The following is a 20,966-nucleotide window of genomic DNA, read 5'->3' on the forward strand; positions in this document are numbered from 1 at the left end:
TCTATGAAGACAGATTGAAAGGGAAAACACATTACTTAAGCTTAATATTAGACTTTGTGCCTATGGAGGTGATCCCATAGAACTGTGGATGTTTTGTTGGTTTGGTTTAATATGAAGGACGTTTTACCTCTGGGAATATATGTTTCTAAGAAAGGAGACAGTATCTTAAGTTGGTGGCATCCAAGGGATTTAGGGGTCATGTTAGACCCTAATAACAATCCTCCTATTGTGTTAAAAGAATTTCATTCTGTTAATCTTGTAAGTCATGGCACAGTACTCCAAGAAGAGTTAAAAAAGGATTACCCCCAAGTTTACAGTGAAAAATTAGGTTGCTGAAAGGGTTATTACCACAAGATCAAACCCATTTCAGGTTCCGTACCTGTCTCTAGTAAACTACTCGGTGTTCCGTTTGCAGAGAAGGAAGAGATGTGCTGTCAATGGATGTATGACGTTACAACGCATACTTTTACAACGCCTGCCTTTACATCGCAAGTTTTACAATGCATACCATTACAATGCATAATGCTTTTGGGCGCTGGATAGTGAATAGTTTATTTTACTATTCCAACTCCAGTCCCCGTGGATAGTAGGGAAGGTGTTGGATAGTACATTAAACCTATTCCCTATCCTAGAGCGCCCCCCAGCGCTATGCGTTGTAATGGTTTGCGTTGTAAAAGTTGCGTTGTAATGGTAGTTCGTTGTAAAAGTTTTGTTGTAAAGGCTGTATACCGCTGTCAATTAGACAAACTTAAATTTCAGGGAATAATTAAGGAGGTGGAAGGAATAGCTTGGTTGGCTCCATTAGTGACTGCAAGGAAGGCTGATGGTTCTCTGAGGTTATGTGTAGACCTCAGGCAGCTATTAAGTGCATTTTGGTTTTGTTGATGATGGAGGGTATAGCTAAGGTCTTTAGTACAATAGATCTTACTTCTGCTTATCATCAGATATTGTTAAATGAATCATCAACAGGTCTCACTGCATTTGTCACACCATTTGGGACATTCAGGTATGTCAGACTGCCTTTTCATCTGGTCTCGGCAGCCTCTGTTTTTCAACGCGCCATGAAGAAAATCTTACACGGTATAGCGGGTTTTTGCGTACATCAGGACAATATACTGATGCATGGAAGTGATAAGGTGGAGCATGGCAGTAGAGTTAGACAGGTCCTGAACAGGATTTATATGTATAATCTGACCATCAAATTAGAGAAGTGGAAATTTGGTGTCATCGAAATTGATTATCTGGGTCACACTATAACTACTGATGGAGTGGTTCCCAATGCAGAGCTAGTAGACACCATTGAACATATGACCTCTCTTTCATCAAAAGAAGAACGTATGCATTTTTGGGGGATGGCTGAATACTATAACACATTTGTTAAAAGTTTTGCAGATGTCAGTTACAACATGAGAAACTTATTAAAAAAGAGAGAGAAATTTGTGTGGAGTATTGAGATACAGTTATTTAAGAGTAAGATGGAGGATTTCCTTCATGGGTGGGGTATAATACATAAGAAGTGTGCCCTCTATCAACCTAAGTCCAATGGGATGGTAGAGAGGTTAACAGGGTTCTTAAAGAGACTATCTCATTGGCAAAGAATAATTGTCACTATGATGCTTTACGGTAAAGTAAAAAGCGGGAGGTTTATGAATGTTTTAGGGGATGCAAGTAACTTGATTGAGTGGAAAAGGACAGAGGAATGGCCTTTTTAAGGTGAGATCATGCAATGTGTGTTTGAGGATTGAGATGGATGTTATTTTGTTTTCAGATGATGAATGGGGACTGGTAAGGAAAGGCATGGAACTAACATGTTATTGGAGACTAGATGGGAGAATGGATACTAGATTGAAGTAAACAGGGGATGGACAGAGAGGGGGAGGAATAATGGGAGTGAATGTGTGATGAATGTAGATTAGTGGCAAAAAGAGCGAGGCGATTGCACAATTATTGTGCAGGAGAGTGAGGAAAGTCTTAGCATACAGATTGGTTTGAAAAATTAATGGAGGGTCGTCATTAGTACTACTGGTTATGTGGGGCTATTGTGGGGACATGGGCATAATGCACTGTAACATCGTACTTTGAGAAAGTAATGCATTAGGGTATGTGTATTTTCTTTTAATGTTTTTAAAAAAAATGTCAAGTGAGGATTTAAACGTTACTGGTTTGAATAGTGATATGTATTCTTGTGTCATCTGCAGTGACCCCTGATGAAGGGCACCAGTTGCCCGAAATGCATTGGGCTATTATTAAAAACACAGTCTTGGACACATTTGAATCTATCGTATTATTGGGATAGAGGTCCGGAGGGCTCAACTTGAATATAAGAAACATGAAATTGGCATACCACTCTGCGTGTGGATAGTTGAAAACAAAAGTTGGATTTAGAGGAATGGTTAAAAATTGGATTACTTGGAGTACTGGGATTAATTTGCAATATAATACAGCCAAAAAGGCGCCCCAGCTGTGCAATTGGTAGGGGTGTTAAGGACGCCCCAGCTCATGTTCTACTTTTAGAAAGTAGGCATTTTCTTGCTTAGCCATCTTATGTGCCTCTGCTGGATTGTGTATTGACGGTCTAGTTTTGGAGTGACAGGAGCTGCTGTTGTGCATTCAATGTAGACAGCCACCTAGGGGTAGAGGGGGTGAGGGGTGGGGTTTGAGGTGTTGTTCCTTTCCTGGATGACTGAGAGCTGAGCTGAATAGACCTCAGCTGCATTTAGAATAGCGGGAAGAGTTTTTCTTGCACCTGAATAAGCCCTGCAAGAAGCTGGACCGGAGAGGACAGAACTGGTTTGGACTGAGCTGTGAAATTTTTGCCACAAGAGAACTAAGGAAAATGTGGTATAAATATTGGGGGCCAGACCTCATAACTTTAGAATACTTCTGTACTCAAAAGGAACCTCTGCCAAGGAGAAGAGCTAGAGAAGCTGAAGGAGGAGTACTGTCCAATTGCTGTGTGGATACTTTTCTGGGTTGGCCTGCAGTGGCTGTTTCTGCCAAGGAGAGGACAAAGAACGGCACTTTTCTGTGTACCCTGCTTGTGAAGTTTCTCCAAGGGGTTGTGTGTGCTTTTCCCCTTTTAAGAAGTCTCAGGGATACAAAAGACTTCCTACAAATCTGCGTGTACTGCTGAACTCTGCCATCTGTGAGTCCTACCCTTGCCTGAGGTGTCCCCCTCCAGTCAAAGGCGTCAGAAGTGGGTTTTGCACCCGATCTCTGTAAGAACCGGAGCGAAGCAACATGAAGCCTTGCAAAGACCTGCCGCACAGCTGCCGCTCCTCGGAACCGACGCCAGGCGACGCAATGCCCAGCAAAGCCTCTCTGCACAGGCGCCAGCACCAACGCTGGATGATGCAAAGCCTCGCAAAGTGACGCCTCACCTCCGGTGTACAACACATCGGACCAGGGCGCCAAATCTACCACAATGCTGGGGCGCAGTAAGAAACCGATGCATCACCTCCCCAGACAGTAAGAAACTGACGCATCACCTCCTCTCCAGTAAGACAGTAAGAAACCGACGCATCACCTACTCTCCAGTAAGGAACGGATGCACCACCTCCCCTGCGTGGCAGTAAGGAATGGATGCATCATCTCCACTTGAGCAAGGAACCGACGCATCACCTCTACGTGTAAGGAATTGACGCATCACCTTCCCTGCGGCTGCTTGTGATTTTTGACGCAACCCAGGTACTTTGTGTTGAAAGTGACGCATCCATAGTTTGCTATGGACAAAACAGTTTTTACCTTTTAAGTCATATTTTGATAAATGTATGGTGGTTTTGTGTCATTTTGGTCTTGTTTGGTTTCGATAAAGGTTTCATATTTTTATAAACTGGTGTGGTGTCCATTTGTAGTGTTTTCACTGTGTTGCTGTATGTGTGAACAAATGCTTTTCTCATTGCCACTGAGATAAGCCTGCCTGCTTGTGCCAAGCTACCAAGGGGATAAGCAGGGGTTGTCTAAGGGCGTAACTCCCTGACTAGAAGTAAGGGTCCCTACTTGGACAAAGTTGGAAACCATTGCCAACTAGAGACCCCATTTCTAATAATTTGTGTTAATGGCCATCTTCCAAGATCTTTTGGGTGTTTATATTTTGGGCTACTTGGGTGAGATTATAATATATATTATGACACTTTAGAACAGCACTGCACTCATGTTAGAGACATTCTAACCTGGCTAAGGAAACATTCCTTATATGCAAAAGCTGAAAAAGATGTTACTGAAACCTCTAGCATCACCTTCTTGGGTTTTGAGGTGTGTGGGCAGGGAATCAATATGGACGTCTCCTAGTGACAGCATTGCTCACTTTGCCACTGGATTCAAGCAAGCCGGGCTGAAGACGGCTGTAATGCCAGAAACCGGTCCTCGGAAGCTTGTTTCCGGTCCAGGGAAGGCTTGGCTTGGCAGTTCGGGCTGGACTGTTCCCATGAGGCACAGGGTCAGACTGATTTGCATATAGCCATGTCTGAACTGGGGTGGCAGAGTGGGCTAAAGAACGGTGATGGATTAAACCCAGATTTTTTGACTGGGTGTGAGTGTTTGATTGGTTCAGATGCTCCGTCCATCAACGCCCCCTTTTGTACAGCATTTATATAAAGGCCAACCCCTCAATCAGTCAAGAAATAAAATGTTCATCTGGTTTTCCAACTTTTTTTGACTGTTCCTACAAGACTTCACCAACATCATCCAGCCAATATTTTAACAGACAGAGCAAGGATGGTCTTTTTGTTGGGGTGAAGAACAAGAGCAAGGTTTAGTAAAACTAAAGACTGCGTTTATGTCTGAGCCATCCAGATGTGCTCCTTTGTTGTGGAAACAGAAGCGTCATTGCTTTGCAATCAGAGTCGCGTTGTCACAATGAGATCCTGAGACTAAATACTTGCATCCTGAAGCTTCTTATTCCCAGACCCTTTGACAAACTTAAATAAATGATGCAATCTATTGTAGGGAATTATTGGCAATCCAACAAGCACTCGCTCACTGGATACACTATCTATAAGATGCACATAATACGATAACAGTGTGGACTGACCATAAGAATCTATTGTAGCTTACAAAAATGTGCCAATACTCTGCATGCATGATTGACTTTATTCTTCTCCAGGTTCAACTATTTCAACATATATAGGCTCAATAAAAGACATTGTAAACCTCAAGCATATTTCCGATAAACTGATGACTCTGAAATACCTAGCACTGTTCCTTGTGTCCTTTCATATCCATCCCAGATTCCTCTAGTTTCTTAGAACTAGTCAGGAAAAACAGTATATTGAGTCTGAGAAATGGATTATCAGAAAACCTAGTAGGAGATCTTTACAGATGGGTTTGCTATATACAGGTGAGGCCTTATTTCTTTTTCTCAAGATGACTCAAACAAATTTTATTAAATGATGTCATGATTCCCCTTCAGCTGGACACCCAGGACAGAGGAAGTTGTATGGATTTGTTCAGTCAATAATTTAGGTGCCCAGTCTCAATATATTGATAAAGGAGTTTTTCAGAAGTGTGTTGTGTGTGCTGAAGCCAAGTCATGACATCTGCTTGCTCCATGAGCATTGTAGCCCTTCCTAAGTGCAACACAACCCTGAAAACATTATTTTTATAGACTTAAATTTACTCTTACTTTATCGTAGAATCACCCTCAGCAGATGGTTAGTTACACACCATTGTTGGTATTCATGGACTACTTCACTAACTTGGGACACTTTATTCCAGTCAAGAAACTTCCACCTGGAATAGAACTAGCAGACATCATCATTCACATTTTCTATTTTCATGGTCCCCTAGAAACTATCATCATGGCCAGTGCAACTCAATTTACAGCGCTCTTTTAGAAAAAGCTGATGAAGAGAATGGGTAACAGACACTTCAAGTGTACCAGATATCAGTCTCAACCTTATGGACAATCTGAGAGGCTGAACCAAGCTACAGACAGAGTAATAGCTGCAATGTTTCTTAATGGGTCATCAAAAATTGTGGATGGGACTGGCAGAGTTTTCATACAATAAGTCTAGAATTTTTGATAGGAAGATCTTCCGGCTTTTATTTTTAATGATTCCATATGCAGAAGTGGCCACAAAAGAACAATAACATCAACAATTCCACAGTTGCCTCAGTGACAATTCTTGTGTGACAATTTTATACTTTCCAAAGAGCTGCTGATTAAAATTTTTTGTGAACCCAAAACACAATATCAAGGCTTTGCAGATCAATACCAAAGCAAAGCACTAGCAGACCAGAAGGAAGATAGGGTTGGGCTGCTTACTTAATATCTAAAAATTCCATGGTCTCATTCCATAGTCACATCCCAATTTCTACATCCTTTTTCCATAACAGAGATGGTGTACACTTAAGAAGTGCGACTTTCACTTCCCCCTACACATTCCGGGGCATATTTGCCAGTGGAGTTGCATTGATCTTGCACCACGCAATTTGGTGGAAGCACAACCTAAGTCCAAAATGTGATTTATGAAGCCAGCAAGAGCACCTTTTGTGGCCCTGAGTGGCTCCATAAATCTGGAGTAACGCGACACAGAGTGAATCACTGCATTGCATTACTCTGCTCTGGAAAGGCATTCCATGTTGCGTGGGTGTTCCCACACAACTCCCATGGATTTTGACACATTCCCACATTTACATCACTGATAGACCTGGGTTTTTGCCAAAAACATATGCCTTCATAGGAGGGGCGTAACAAGGATAAATATATTTATTATTTTTACTCATTACTCCCTTTTTCTCTGTGTGCTGCATTGTGCAGCTCACATAGAGAGAGAAATATGACTCTGGATTATTTTTGTGCAGGAAGGCGCCCATGTATACACAAAACAATCCTGCATGCAACGTGGCACTCTTGCACTATTGTGCAAGAGGCTTGCATTGTTGTCAGGCAGCCAAAATGTAAATGTAAATGTAGTATACTTGTAAAGCGCACAGCTGCCCCAGCAACGGGGCGTCCCGGCGCTGTATAACTCTGGGGAACCCGTCCTGGCTTTCCCTGTGGGATGGTCCCTGCTGGGAGTCCCCAAGGAGGAGCCAGGCATCCCTGGAATTGGTGGGGCCGTTGTGGAGATTAGGCAAGCTAATGCCCAGAGTTGCCGAGTGTGATCCCTGATTAGAGTAAGCACTGAAGCGAGAATTATCGAGTCCGCTGACCAAGGTCCACGACCCTGCCGCGTCGGGAATCGAACCCTGGTCCCGGGCCGACTTCTGCTCTCGGGTCTGCCGCCTCTAACCAGTGAGCCACACTACTCCACTGCACCAGTGCAGGGACAAAAGCACAAATGCACTTTATCCTTTTAAATACGACTCATTTCTGCCCTTTCCGTGTCATGCAGTGCAGCAAGGTGCCGCTGCGCTGAGTGAGTTTCTCATAATTATGCCCCTCAGCCTCTATTCCACATATCTCAAGTTAAGGCCACTGCCTCACATATAGAAGTACCCTCCCTCCAGTTTCCATTGATGCATCTCCAGGGTAGAAGGTAGAGGAAATTGTAGACTTGAGGTTAATTGCACTATCTGGTGGCTCGTAGGGGCTGTGATATATCTGAAAGATCATGGAAATCTGCAGATTGTATTCATGAGTTGTGATGGATGGTGAAGTTCAATATGTGCCTCACTTTGAAACCGGCTGCAAACACGTGTTTCAGAGGGAGAGCTATTTTTGGGGAGGGGGAAGTTACTCTCACTGATCAGACTCAGTACCGACCATGCATAGGGCTAATGGGGGCTGGAGAACAGGACAACGGAAAATACAGGGATTTGGAACACTATACTGCTAACTGTCTCAATTGCCAATACACAAACTGTTTATCCCAGAACTAATTCTCTTCTGATGCATGATGAGAAGAGCCAGCATTCAAAGTCATTTATGATTTGGAACATTCACCTGACAATGTGTTTTGAGTTGTTGTGGCTCTCCAGCTTCGTATCAGTTCAAAACTGTTAGTGGTCTCTCATATTTTCTTTCCTCTTGCTTCTCTCACATTAGGTTCCCCTCTTTTCCTCCTTTCTGTATTTTCAGCTATGTTGTGCTTGATACAATTAGATAGCAATCCCTCACTTACCTCTTCAGCATCTGACCTGTATGGTTTGTGGTGGTGTCCCTCGTGTCCTCCTTTCTGTACATTGAGCTTTGTTGTGCTCGATACAGTTGAGTAGCAATCCCCCACTTACCTCTTCAGCATCTGACCTGCAGAGTTTTTGGAGGTGCCCTAGGGTCTTCTTCTGATATCTTGGTCTTTTTGAGCGTTCCTAATAGCAGCACCTGCTGTTGAAACCACTGGTTCAGTGACCTTCCATTTCCTCAAACATTGCGGTTGTTCTCTAGCGGCTCTTACCTGTGACAAAGCCATTATTTTGAGAGTGAGAGCCAGTACTGTGTTTCTTTCTCTTTCCCTTTACATTTCCCCCCAATTCCTACTACAGGTGTGTGAGCCGTATTTCACATCTATGTAGCTGTTCAGAGATGGCAGGGGCTTTTAATGGGTCTGCTCACCAGAAATGGGACACAAGGGAAGGTGTAAAAACTGAAAGGCAGGCTGAGGTGCATCATGGGATTCCTTTGAAGCATATATGTTTAAATGCATGGGCAACTGCCCAGGGCCCACACCTTCCAAGGACTCCCAGTAATGTGATCTTTCTATCACTCAATCTCAACTTCATACGTTTTTCCATACTGCTTCCTTAATGCCAGCTTGGGTTAGCAGCAACTAGGCAATACAATTCAAGGTTGTGGGACCACAACAATTCCAAAGACGACACTGCTTTAAAGACAATGGCCGCAGAGACATTTTTCAAAACCAAGTATAGAGTTATGGCTCCTTCTCCCGCTGTGCTCCTAAAGAACAGTCTGGTAGCAGACAGCCATGGGATGCTGCGTGAGTGGTCCTATAAGAGCAGTTATGGCCAGGAAAGGGGTCCCAATATTCTAAACAGAGAGCTAAAATAAGGAATGGGTAAGCCACTAACATTCTACTTCTTAATAAAACCTTCAGAATGAGCAGCCATGTTTCTTCTGTTGTTGCTGCTGTTCACACACAGATACGTGCCTTGTGTATAAAGAGTGCTTAAATCTATTATTTATTTAGTATGTTACTCGTGTGAAAGTACAAGCGATGCAGGAAAGTGAGTGAGAGAAACATAAACAATTACTTTAAAAAAATGTTTTGTTTTAACGCTTGTTAATAATCTTGCTGTAAGACTAGACACTCTTTCAGCCATTTCAGCTGAAACTGGGGTTTCTAGATTATAGAGGGATTTTTAAATTGAAATTTAAGTTGCTTTAAAGTTTAGCATTACAAGGTGGCCGACGGTTAACTTTATTGTAATTTTTTTTTAAATGTGTGCGAGCAACTCTTGTTGTGTCGTAAGCTCATGGAAGCTGCATGGTTGAGCCGTTGTGTGAGCTTGCTTTGTTAATAGCTTCAACATTGCTGACTTTCTCTGAGTGTGCGTGCCAGAGGAGCATATACATTCAAACTGGTTTGACCATTTTTGCTTGCCCTATGTGTATAACCCAAGTTGTGTGTGACCAGTTTAACCCGTCATGAGTGCCCCGGTGCTCATGACGAGCTGAGCTCGTCATGAGCCGCGGTGGCTGTGTGCTCATGACGAGCTGAGCTCGTCATGACCGTTGCGCCGCACCCACGCGGGGATAATTCCCCTGCTGTGCGTCCCAGTGGAATGGGCATGGTCATGATGAGCTCAGCTCGTCATGAGCACCGGGGTGCTGCGCGCCCCCTCTCCTCCCAGCACAGCAGGGAAATTAGCCCCGCAGATAAGGGGATAAAGTGATAGGAAGATGTCGCTTGACAGTATGGGGCGCCATTTTGGGAGGATCGATTGTTCTTTGATAAGTGGGCTGAAACTAAGTTCACAACAATGTCATTATAGGATGGCTCTGCGGCTCTTATTTTGTTAGATCTAAGTGCGGCTTTATTTTGATACGGTCTCTCATCAGGTGCTTCTACAAAGGATGAAGTATTTGGGTATCTAAGGCCTGGCTATGGCCTGGTTGCGTTCCATTTTGTTGGACCGCTCCTTCCAAATCTTTGCTAAATCGTATAACTCCAGCTCTCACACAATACTTTCTGGGGCGCCTCAGGGCTCTGCCTAGATCCCCACCTTGTTTAACATCTACGTGTGGTTTTGGCAGACATAGTGCAAGGTTGCAGTCTTCCACAGTTTTCCTATGCAGGTGATACCTAAATCATCGTATCCTCATCTCTCAATGAAGATTGTAGCTCAGTGTCTCTTAACTCCTTCCTTACTAGTTTGGTGACTTGGATGAACAGTAATTCCCTAAAGTTAAAAGGTAACACGTTCAACATCCTACTGGTCAACCGCATCTTTGGGGCCCACACTGTTGGCCAGGTGATTTTGGGGCCACTCTGCCCGAGTGGTTTAGAACTTGGGGGCATATTACCAAGGCAGGCGAAATGAAATTATCGCCGCTTTTGCGTCCATTTTTGGCTGCAAAGCGGCGATAATTTAATTGCCCTATTAGCAAGCTGTCGCTAACAACAGTTAGCGACAGCTTTTAGGTGATGGCGTGCGGTTTGGGGCCCATTTTGCATGTCAGCGATATTTATCGCTAATGACATGAAAAGTGGACGTACCCAACCTGTTAGCGACTGAAAGCAGTCGCTAACATCGCTATTGCCTATTATCAACGCAGGCGTAGTGATTACAGAATTCGAGCTAAGTGCGAATATTGCTGAAAACTAACGCCTGCTCAGACCACTTCTTAACCTGTATATCCAATGGGAGTTAGATATTCAGGTTAAGACCCTATTGACAGTAATGCCTGAATATCGCTGGATTCCCAGCGATATTCACGCATTTCGCCGCAATCGCCGAATATTTTATCGCATTGGAGATAAACGTTGCTAATAGCACTATATCCGGCGATGCGCGGCGATAAAAAAAATGTCGCTAAGCCTATTTAGCGATAAATATCGCTAGTTGTTGATAATATGCCCCTCGGGCTCTGGTCAGATGTCAAGCTTACAGTGGACCAGGAGATCACAAAGGTAGCCTCCTCATGTTTGAGCATCCTGAAGTGGCTAAGAAAAATACTTTGGCTCCTTCCTGCTTCAGCCCAATGGCTGATGGTACACCCACTGATCATTTCTAGGCTTGATTATAATGCCATTCTTTACTTGGGCACATTGAAAACTACATATAAGCGACTTCAAGTCCTTCAGAATGTAGCTGTTTTGTTGCTATATGTTGGGACCTTAGTTAGAATGTGGGGGCGGGTGCCACTTTGGCTACCGGACGGTGAGAATGTAATTTTGTGGCAACTCAGAAGTTGCTGCTCTGCCGATCGCTGAAATGTAACTTGAGATTAAAAGATCCTGATCTTACCTGTGACTCTTTCATTCATTGAACTTTTCACTATATAATCTTCCTAAACATACCACAGCCTCTCATCTTCTTTGGAACCTACATTGACTGCCAATTAGCATGCGTGTCCAATTTATGGCACTAGGCTATATGTTTAAAGGCTTGTCTAATTCTGGACCACTCTACCTTAGGTAATTGGTGTCCCCATATCGTCCCAATCGGTCTCACCGTTCCAGCAATATGAACTTTGCGGTTATCCCCAGGTTTTGAAAGGCGAGGCAAAGTGGTTGCTCCTTTTCTTGCCTGGGCCCCAAATTGTGGAACTTTCTGCCTGCCTTGCTATGTTCCTGTAAGTCTTTGAATATGTTAAAGAAACTCCCGGAGACACAGCATTTCTAATCTTTCTACTTCAGTCCCTTCAATTGTACCAGCATGGGGAAACCCCCTTGGGTAGCCATACACGTTACAAATCTGCATAATAACAATAAAAATAATAATAATTCAGGTTGATGGTTGTGTCAATCAGAGATTGGAAAAAATGGCAGCAGATTTTGGGACTACGGTTGAATCAAATTTGGAAGCTTTTTTGCAATTACTGAAATACAAAGTGTGGGACTTGACCCTTTTCTCTGCCCTTTGCTTTTCCCCTAGACCGTTTATCTGACATGTGTTGCCAACTTAGATGCTTTGGACACTTTGCCACTGCTAAACAGTGTCAAAGTGCAAGTGCTCCCTGCGTAGATTTTAATGGAGAATGGCTGACCATTATTGGCATGTTTGCTTTACCAGTAAAGTCCCTAGTAAAGTACACTATTTGTGCCAGGGATAGTAATGCAAATGCTACTGGTGGACCTGCAGCACTTATTTTGCCACCCACTCAAGTAGCCTTGAGAAGGGAACTCGGGCTGTAGTGTAGTTCCTATATTCTCAATAGGCTCTGCGCATTAGAATAATATATCCTATAGATTTGACGTAGGACTGAGGTCAACTAGGTCTCTATCGAATATACTAAACTTAATTGTGTGTGTGCCAGCTAACGCAGAGGTCACTAGAAACTTTCTTGAATACACAAGAAGGGATTCGTTTCTGACAACCGCATAAACATGACAACTTTGTTTCCCAAGAATAAGAATATATCTCTCAGAGTCGCGGAAACAATAGATAAGTACTTCACTCAGTCAATCGTGCATGCTTTGTTTCAACAGAGTTGCAGAGAAATAGAGAGACGTTTTCAATATAAAGGGATTATTGAACATTCTTCTTTCTCGTGCAAGAGAGGTGAACTGCTACAATCGTTATGCAGACTGCAAAGTATAATGCGTACAGCGTAAACAATAATATGAAATAATACTGTAAGAGCATTGTATGGTTTCTAAGCCATATAAAAATACATACATAAATAACATGGACTAAAATACTCAAGTGGTGCTTCTAAAATACGCCTACCCCAATGTACCTAACCTAAGTCTAGTATGAAGAAAGAAGTAAGTATTGTGTAGCATAGGTTTAGTTTTTGCCAAGAATCTACCAACGGTTTCTCTAGGTTCTAATCAGCTCTATACCTTGTTAGAATGAAGGAGGTCTGGTATCTCTGTCTCGGGATTCCATTTCCCAACACCCGCAAGGGGAGCCAGAAACACTGGAGCTGGATTCTTGGCAGGAGAAGGGCAGCTTCTTGATCAGTGCGTCAGCTGGAGAGTCGGCTTCCTTCTGCACTTGCTGTAGCGAGCTGCTTCGGGCAAGTAGGTCTACGAACTGCTCAGAACCACCGTATGTTGCTAGAGCAAGTGAAGGTATAGTTTGACGTAAAGTCGGGCATATGAACGTCAGGAAAGAACCCCTAGGGAATAGTTGTTCTTTGTAAAGTAACTGAGTGGAAGTTCCCTAACTGCTTAAGCTGGTTTTCCAAGAAATCGTTTTGACGTTTGGTACGGGTGGAAGTAGCCATGCCTGTATTTGGGTAGCATGGGCTATGCCTAAATACGGGCTTGATTTCTATGCCTATATAAGGGCATTGTGAATTCTACCTATATAAGGGCATGAATCGGGGAAATTCGCTTGGAGCTTAAAACGCCACACAACACCCACTCCACTTTCTTATGTACGACATTACTAAGTTATAAACACATAAAAACATATCTAAACATGATGTGTTAAAACCCACCCAAAATACATAAAAATGCATTGGTACTGGTTGTAAACGAAAAGCATATGTGCTGTATGCATTTAAAGCAATGTTTCATTCAAAGCATATAGATGACATTTGAAAATGCTATCTGAATGAATCACGAAAATACATTTATAAAAAGGCTCTTAATTACAGAAGAAAAAGTCGAGACCATTCCATGGCAGATTATATAAACTGTTCGGATGTGGACAAGGTCAAATATTGTCTCTTGGAAGTTTTCAAAGAATTCTAGTTCTCTATGAATAGTTCTACTTTAAGCAGATAACTTTGTGCCAAAAAATGAAAAATACAAATTGGTAAAAACAAAAGTTTGATCATAGAAAAAATAGAGTTGAAAAAATGAAGGTCGATTTCAGAGTCTCCCAGATTACTGCGTGCCAAATCAAAAGTCAGTGCTATTGTATGGAGCAAAACATCAAATCTTCTAAGTCTGAAAACAATTAATCTACCATTGTAGGTGAAAGTTGGATTACCTCGTTAAGAAGATTAACCGCACATAGATGTGAAGCATCGCCATCAGCGTTGGTTGCATTAGAAATGTACGAATTGGAAGGCACCTGTGTGCCGCTTTCCTCTCGTACCTCTCCGTCAGCATTTTGCGTCTGTGAAATCTCAATGAATACCGTCTTCAGAATTGGTAGCCACTAGGGACAACACAGTGCATGAGCCCTCACTTGTCCAAGCAAAGTATCAACATCCGTTGGCATGACTGATGGGAGTGTGAGACAGATGTCTAACATGCATTCTTCTCCGCATAGCAGGCATTGTAGAACAGGTAAGATGCAATCTTGCCAGATTGGTCTGAATGAGACAAACCATGTGATATTCGATTCTCTTAAATGAGTTAATCTTAAAATTTGGACTATGCGCTCACGACACTTCATCGCCAGTAGAGTATTTTCCACGATGATCTGGGTGTCTGCTGTGGATTGGCTTGCCATATCGAAGTAGTAGGAGCAAAAATAGTATCCCCGCTGCGAGTCCCAAAATGAGAGGCAGTCCGCCAAACACAGAGTGCACGAAATTAGGAAATATTCCTTGGACTGTTTCAAAAGGTGCTAACTGTCCCAAAAAAATCGTCTTAAATATATGTACAATACCACTCGTATCAGACATGTTTAAGAGAAGACCTAACATTTCTGAGAAATGTACAGGGCAATGTGTAGTTAAAAGGGCGTGTATCTCTGCAGAAGTCCTTGCGACTTGCAGATCATAGGTCTCTTTGGCCGAGGTCAATGGCACAGTTTTCTGTAGAAGAATGGCTTTCATTCTGCTTAAAGTATCAATTCGCATAGAAGAGATGTTCAGTGAAGGCCATAACGGCGACTTCCTGTCTGTCTTGGTTTTTGGAAACAATACTTGCATACAGCAAGTGACCCTGGCTGTCATAGTTATGAGATAGGCTAATCCTGGCAACATGCCACAGCAGCTGTGATCATTCAACATATTGTAACTTCCATTAGAAAGTTGCCCAGAAATTGGATCAATCACTGCAGCTGGTGAACTTTGCAGATGGCAGGATAAATTGTTAGAGGAACCATCGCAGGCCCCGTCTAAATTAATACCCTGACAAAGGAGAGAGCCGCTTAGTGCGTTTTCACAATTTTTACCACTAATAAACACTTCTTTCCCCCACTCCAACATCTGTGTGTGTATGGTAATTCCCAGGATGTCTTCATGTATTGTTTACTCAACCTTTCATATATGCCTGCTGGTATATGTTTCAAGCAATACTGAAAATGAAAAATTGTAACAGGCAGAGTGATTGTACCGTGTATTATCCTTTCAATGGCTGTTTTTTCAGCGACTGTAAATGGCAATCTTTCCAGTTTTTCAATGCTCAGCACCATATAGTCTGCTCCCCTCTGTGCCAGTTTGATCTGTTTATCAGTGAGATTGAATTCTGAAAACAGTGACGTGGTATTTATTAAACGCCAAGGCACATAGCCTGAACAAAGGTTTTGTAACGTCCAGCCTAATAGCCTTATAGAACGTAGTTGTAACTGACCATGTTGCAACATGACCAAGTCCTGTTCCATTATGTTTATGGCAGAGGATACTATGCTGTCCAAAGAATATATCCTGGACGACAGAGTCGTTAACCCATTGTCAACTACAGGGAGAGATTTCTATAAATTAATACGATCAATTTCTTGTATTCGTTCTGCAGTCTCTGCTTGCATAATCTTCCATGCTTCATTATACAGAGCATAGATACCGCCGTATATAAAACATTTCTGACGCGGTTTAGTAGGTCCTTGTCAGAAGTCCCTCAGATCTGCGCCATCTTTAAGTAAAGATAAGTGTTGTTTTACTTCCTTTAGTGTAGACTTGTGTAGCCATTCAAGGCACAGTTTCCCTACACTGTATGTTGTTACTATTCCTTGATGCTGTCTCTGAAAATATCTTGGTACTGGCCTAGTGAATGTGAACCCTTGTTTCTTATTCAGGAATCTATCTTGACAGTTGTTTGTGTCTGTGGATCAGATTAACCATTTTTTCCAATCTGGATCTGTTCTGTTCCTCAAACATTGCGTTTGTTCTCTAGCGGCTCTTACCTGTGACAAAGCCATTATTTTGAGAGTGAGAGCCAGTACTGTGTTTCTTTCTCTTTCCCTTTATATTTCCCCCTAATTCCTACTACAGGTGTGTGAGCCGTATTTCACATCTATGTGGCTGTTCAGAGATGACAGGGGCTTTTAATGGGTCTGCTCACCAGAAATGGGACACAAGGGAAGGTGTAAAAACTGAAAGGCAGGCTGAGGTGCATCATGGGATTCCTTTGAAGCATATATGTTTAAATGCATGGGCAACTGCCCATGGCCCACACCTTCCAAGGACTCCCAGTAATGTGATCTTTCTATCACTCAATCTCAACTTCATACGTTTTTCCATACTGCTTCCTTAATGCCAGCTTGAGTTAGCAGCAACTAGGCAATACAATTCAAGGTTGTGGGGCCACAACAATTCCAAAGACGACACTGCTTTAAAGACAATGGCAGCAGAGACATTTTTCAAAACCAAGTATAGAGTTATGGCTCCTTCTCCCGCTGTGCTCCTAAAGAACAGTCTGGCAGCAGACAGCCATGGGATGCTGCTTGAGTGGTCCTATAAGAGCAGTTATGGCCAGGAAAGAGGTCCCAATATTCTAAACTGAGAGCTAAAATAAGGAATGGGTAATCCACTAACATTCTACTTCTTAATAAAACCTTCAGAATGAGCAGCCATGTTTCTTTGTTGTTGCTGCTGTTCACACACAGATACGTGCCTTGTGTATAAAGAGTGCTTAAATCTATTATTTATTTAGTATGTTACTCGTGTGAAAGTACAAGCGATGCAGGAAAGTGAGTGAGAGAAACATAAACAGAGTCAACCAAAGTGGAAGAAAAAGTACACCCAACACAATCAAAAGTTCAATCCATGGTGAAACCAGATAAGTCTTTTTCATTGGACGAAAAAAGTTCTGTTGCTTGTTCTTTAAAAGTTATTTTTACTGGCGTTGTTTCAGGTTTGCTGGGAGACTCGGAAAATGTATCAAAGATAATGAAATAGCCAGAGGCAGTTCTGTCAATTGTAGGGATTGCTTCATGATTCTTTGAAATGGCTGGAACCAATTGATCACTTGTTACATTTGTATAGTCAGTTGCTATTTCATTGTAGACAGACGTTTCTTGACGAACTGTTATTTGGGTCTCAAGAGGTACAAGTTCCATGGCTTTGTTGCATAGTCCTTCTTTTCGCACTGCAGATTCTTCAAAGGTGATGAGTCTCTCAGTTTGAATCTCTTGGATAGAAGCCAGATTTGGGTGTCTGCCACATCTTTGGAGTCCACTTGGCCTACTGCTTATGATCGGCCACATGATGTGGCTTTACCAGGTCGATGGACACAAACCTGTTCTCCTTTTTACCAGCAAGGGGCGGCAGTAATACTGTTCTTGATCCGTGGATTGCTAGGACAGGTACTGGTTGTCTGTAAGAATGCCCAAATTCCTTCTTGTCCGCGATCTTTTCTCTGACTAGATCCCCAATCTTTGGAATCCAGACAGGCCTTGCTGGGATGATCGGTTTCTCTTCAGTGGATGTTGGCTTCAGGAACATATTACTTTGGCTTTTTCTTATTTCATTTAAGCCCTGCAAAACAGGCAAATGGTCTTTGATATCAAAGGGTTTTTGTTCAACCACTGAAGTGTGTCAATCGAGTTCCGAAATTATCATTCTTGTTCCAAAAAGAAGTTCATATGGAGTGATTCCCCCTATAGAACTTCTTGGCAGATTATTAAGACTACGTTGGACACTTATTAGATGTATGACCACCCGTCAACCGAGCCTAATACCCTAGCTGTTATAGATTGCTTTATGTCTTGTTTTTTTCTCTTCACTACTGAATTTCCCTCAGGATGGAATGGACTAGAGTACCGCAATGCAAGGCCCAATTTGGCCATGGCCTCCTTGTAAGCTCGAGAGCTAAACGCAGGACCCTGGTCAGAATGTAGCGTGTCAACTGCGTATGTGGCGATAAAGACTCGCAAAACTTTTATAACCGTTCGAGCGTCAGCCGAGCGCTGAGGCCACATCCAAATGAATCTTGAGCACGAATCCACTGCGACCATGATATATTTATAGTTACCATCCCTCTGTAAGGGACTGCAGTGATCCAGGTAAACCCACGCTAATGGTTTATCTAATATTAACAGGGGCGTCTGCACAGGATGTTTCACGGTGTATACTTTCACCTTTTGGCAGATTTCACATTCCAAAGCATAGTTTCTGGTTTGTTTCGTCATGCCCGGCCATCAGTAGCTCTGTTTTAATAATGATACTGTAGCGGAAACACCTGCTTGTGCAGAGGCGAGCACTTCATGTGCTGCTAAAATTAGTCCTAATCTATGCTCCATGTTTGGAATTACTCTATCCCCCACTCCAGGGATTCGAGCAAACAGAACATTATTTGCATCAGTTATGTATGAGTATTTGAGTGGAAAGCCTTTTGGTAATGTTTTACCACTATCTTTGCTTGAAGCATTGACAGGTTGCATAATTTTGCTGTCTATTTTCTTTCTCGAACGAGTGATTGCAGCTACGGAAGCCGTTTGGACAGCTGCCTTCGCGGCTTTGAATTCCATGCAATGTGAACGCCATCACGTTGATGACTCAGTGTATGTATCACGTGAGCCTTTTGTAGTTCTTGTCGTAACTGAACTACTTGTTCCCAAAGCAACTTATGCTTAATTGTGCCACCTTTTGCATCTTTGTAACCGTTTTGAATCCAGTTTTGCAAGTATTCATTGTAAGATTGGACACAATAATACGAATCGCACACTATGAGTGTGGGGAATTCGCGATCAGTATTTTCAAGCACCATCTTGAATGCTTGTAGTTCAGCTCACTGAGCTGTACAATCTCCTAGAGAGTGCGTTTTAGTGACCATAGTTCGGAATTCACCATTGCGCAAGTGACCTTTAACGATCGCACACGCAGCACTATCAATCAATCAGCAATTTTGTATAGCACGCTACTCACCCAGTAGGGTCTCAAGGCGCTGGGGGGAGGGGTCCGTTACTGCTCGAAAAGCCAGGTCTTGAGTTGTTTCCTGAAGGAGAGGTGGTCCTGGGTCAGCCGTAGGTGGATGGGGAGGGAGTTCCATGTCTTGGCCGCCAGGTAGGAGAATGATCTTCCTCCAGCGGTGGCTCTCCGAATGCGTGGTACGGCGGCGAGGGCGAGGCTGGCCGATCGTAGCTTGCGGGTGGGTGTGTAGAAAGTGAGGCGGCTGTTGAGGTACCCATGTCGTGGAGAGCCTTGTGTCCGTGGGTGAGGAGTCTGAACGTGATCCTCTTGTTGACGGGGAGCCAGTGCAGGTCTCTCAGGTGGGTCGAGATGTGGCTGTGGCGAGGGATGTCCAGGATGAGTCGTGCGGAGGCGTTCTGTATGCGCTGGAGTCTTTTCTGTAGTTTGGCAGTGATTCCCACGTAGAGGGTGTTCCTGTAGTCCAGTCGGCTGGTGACGAGTGCCTGGGTGACTGTCTTCCTGGTTTCGGTGGGGATCCATCGGAAGATCTTACGGAGCATGCGCAGGGTGTTGAAGCACGATGATGATACGGCGTTGACTTGTCTGGTCATCGAGAGGGAGGAGTCCAGGATGAAGCCCAGGTTTCGTGCGTGGTCCGTTCGCTTGGGGGTGGTGCCCAGGGCAGGGGGCCACCAGGAGTCGTCCGAGGCGGAGGGCGATGATCCCAGGATGAGGGCTTCCGTCTTGTCTGAGTTCAGTTTCAGGCAGCTGTTCTTCAACCACTCGGCGACGTCTTTCATCCCTTTGTGTAGGCTGGCTCTGGCGGTGGCGGGGTCGTTGGTGAGGGAGAGGATCAGCTGGGTGTCGTCTGCGTAGGAGATGATGTTGAGGTTGTGTTGGCATGCGATGGCTGCGAGGGGGCTCATGTAGACATTCAAGAGGGTGGGGCTGAGTGAGGATCCTTGTGGTACGCCGCAAATGACTTTGGTGGCCTCGGATCTGAACGGGGGGAGGCGGACTCTCTGGGTTCTTCCGGCGAGGAACGAGATGATCCACTCCAGAGCCTTCCCTTGGATTCCGATGTTGTTGAGGCGCTGTACTAGGGTGCGGTGGCAGACAGTGTCGAACGCCGCTGATAGGTCCAGGAGGATGAGGGCCGATGTTTCCCCATTGTCGAGCAGGGATCTGATGTTGTCGGTGGCTGCGATGAGGGCGGTCTCGGTGCTGTGGTTTGCTCGGAAGCCGGACTGCGAAGGGTCGAGGGATCCATTTGTCTCGAAGAAGGCGGCGAGCTGTCTGTTGACGGTCTTCTCGATGACTTTGGCAGGAAAAGGGAGGAGCGAGATGGGGCGGAAGTTCTTGAGGTCAGTGGGGTCCGCTGTTGGTTTCTTCAGGAGGGCGCTGAGCTCGGCGTGCTTCCAGCTCTCCGGGAAGGTGACGGTGTTGAATGAGATGTTTATGATGTCCCGGAGTTGGGGTGCGATGATGGAGTCGGCCTTGTTGAAGACGTGGTGGGGGCAGGGGTCGGTTGGTGATCCGGAGTGGATGGTGTTCATCGTGCGGGTGGTGTCTTCGGTGCTGACCGGGGTCCAGGTGCAGAGGGTGGTGGTGGGGGGCGTTGGTTCGGTGGTTGCGTGCGCGGTTTGTGCGCCGAAGCTGTTGTGTATGTCGGCGATCTTGCGGTGGAAGAAGTTGGCGAGTTAGTCGCAGAGGTCTTGCGAGGGTGTGATGTCGTTGTTTCCGGCGTTGGGGTTGGAGAACTCTTTGACGATGCTGAAGAGTTCCTTGTTGCTGTGGGTGTTGTTGTCCAGTCGTTCTTTGAATGTTGTCCTTTTGGTGGTGCGGATCAGCTGGTGGTGTTTGCGGGTGGCGTTCTTGAGGGCAGTCATGCTTTCTGTGGTCTGGTCATGGCGCCAGGCTTTTT

Source organism: Lissotriton helveticus, chromosome 5_1, assembly GCF_964261635.1.
Source record: "Lissotriton helveticus chromosome 5_1, aLisHel1.1, whole genome shotgun sequence".
In the NCBI taxonomy this organism is placed as follows: Eukaryota; Metazoa; Chordata; class Amphibia; order Caudata; family Salamandridae; genus Lissotriton; species Lissotriton helveticus.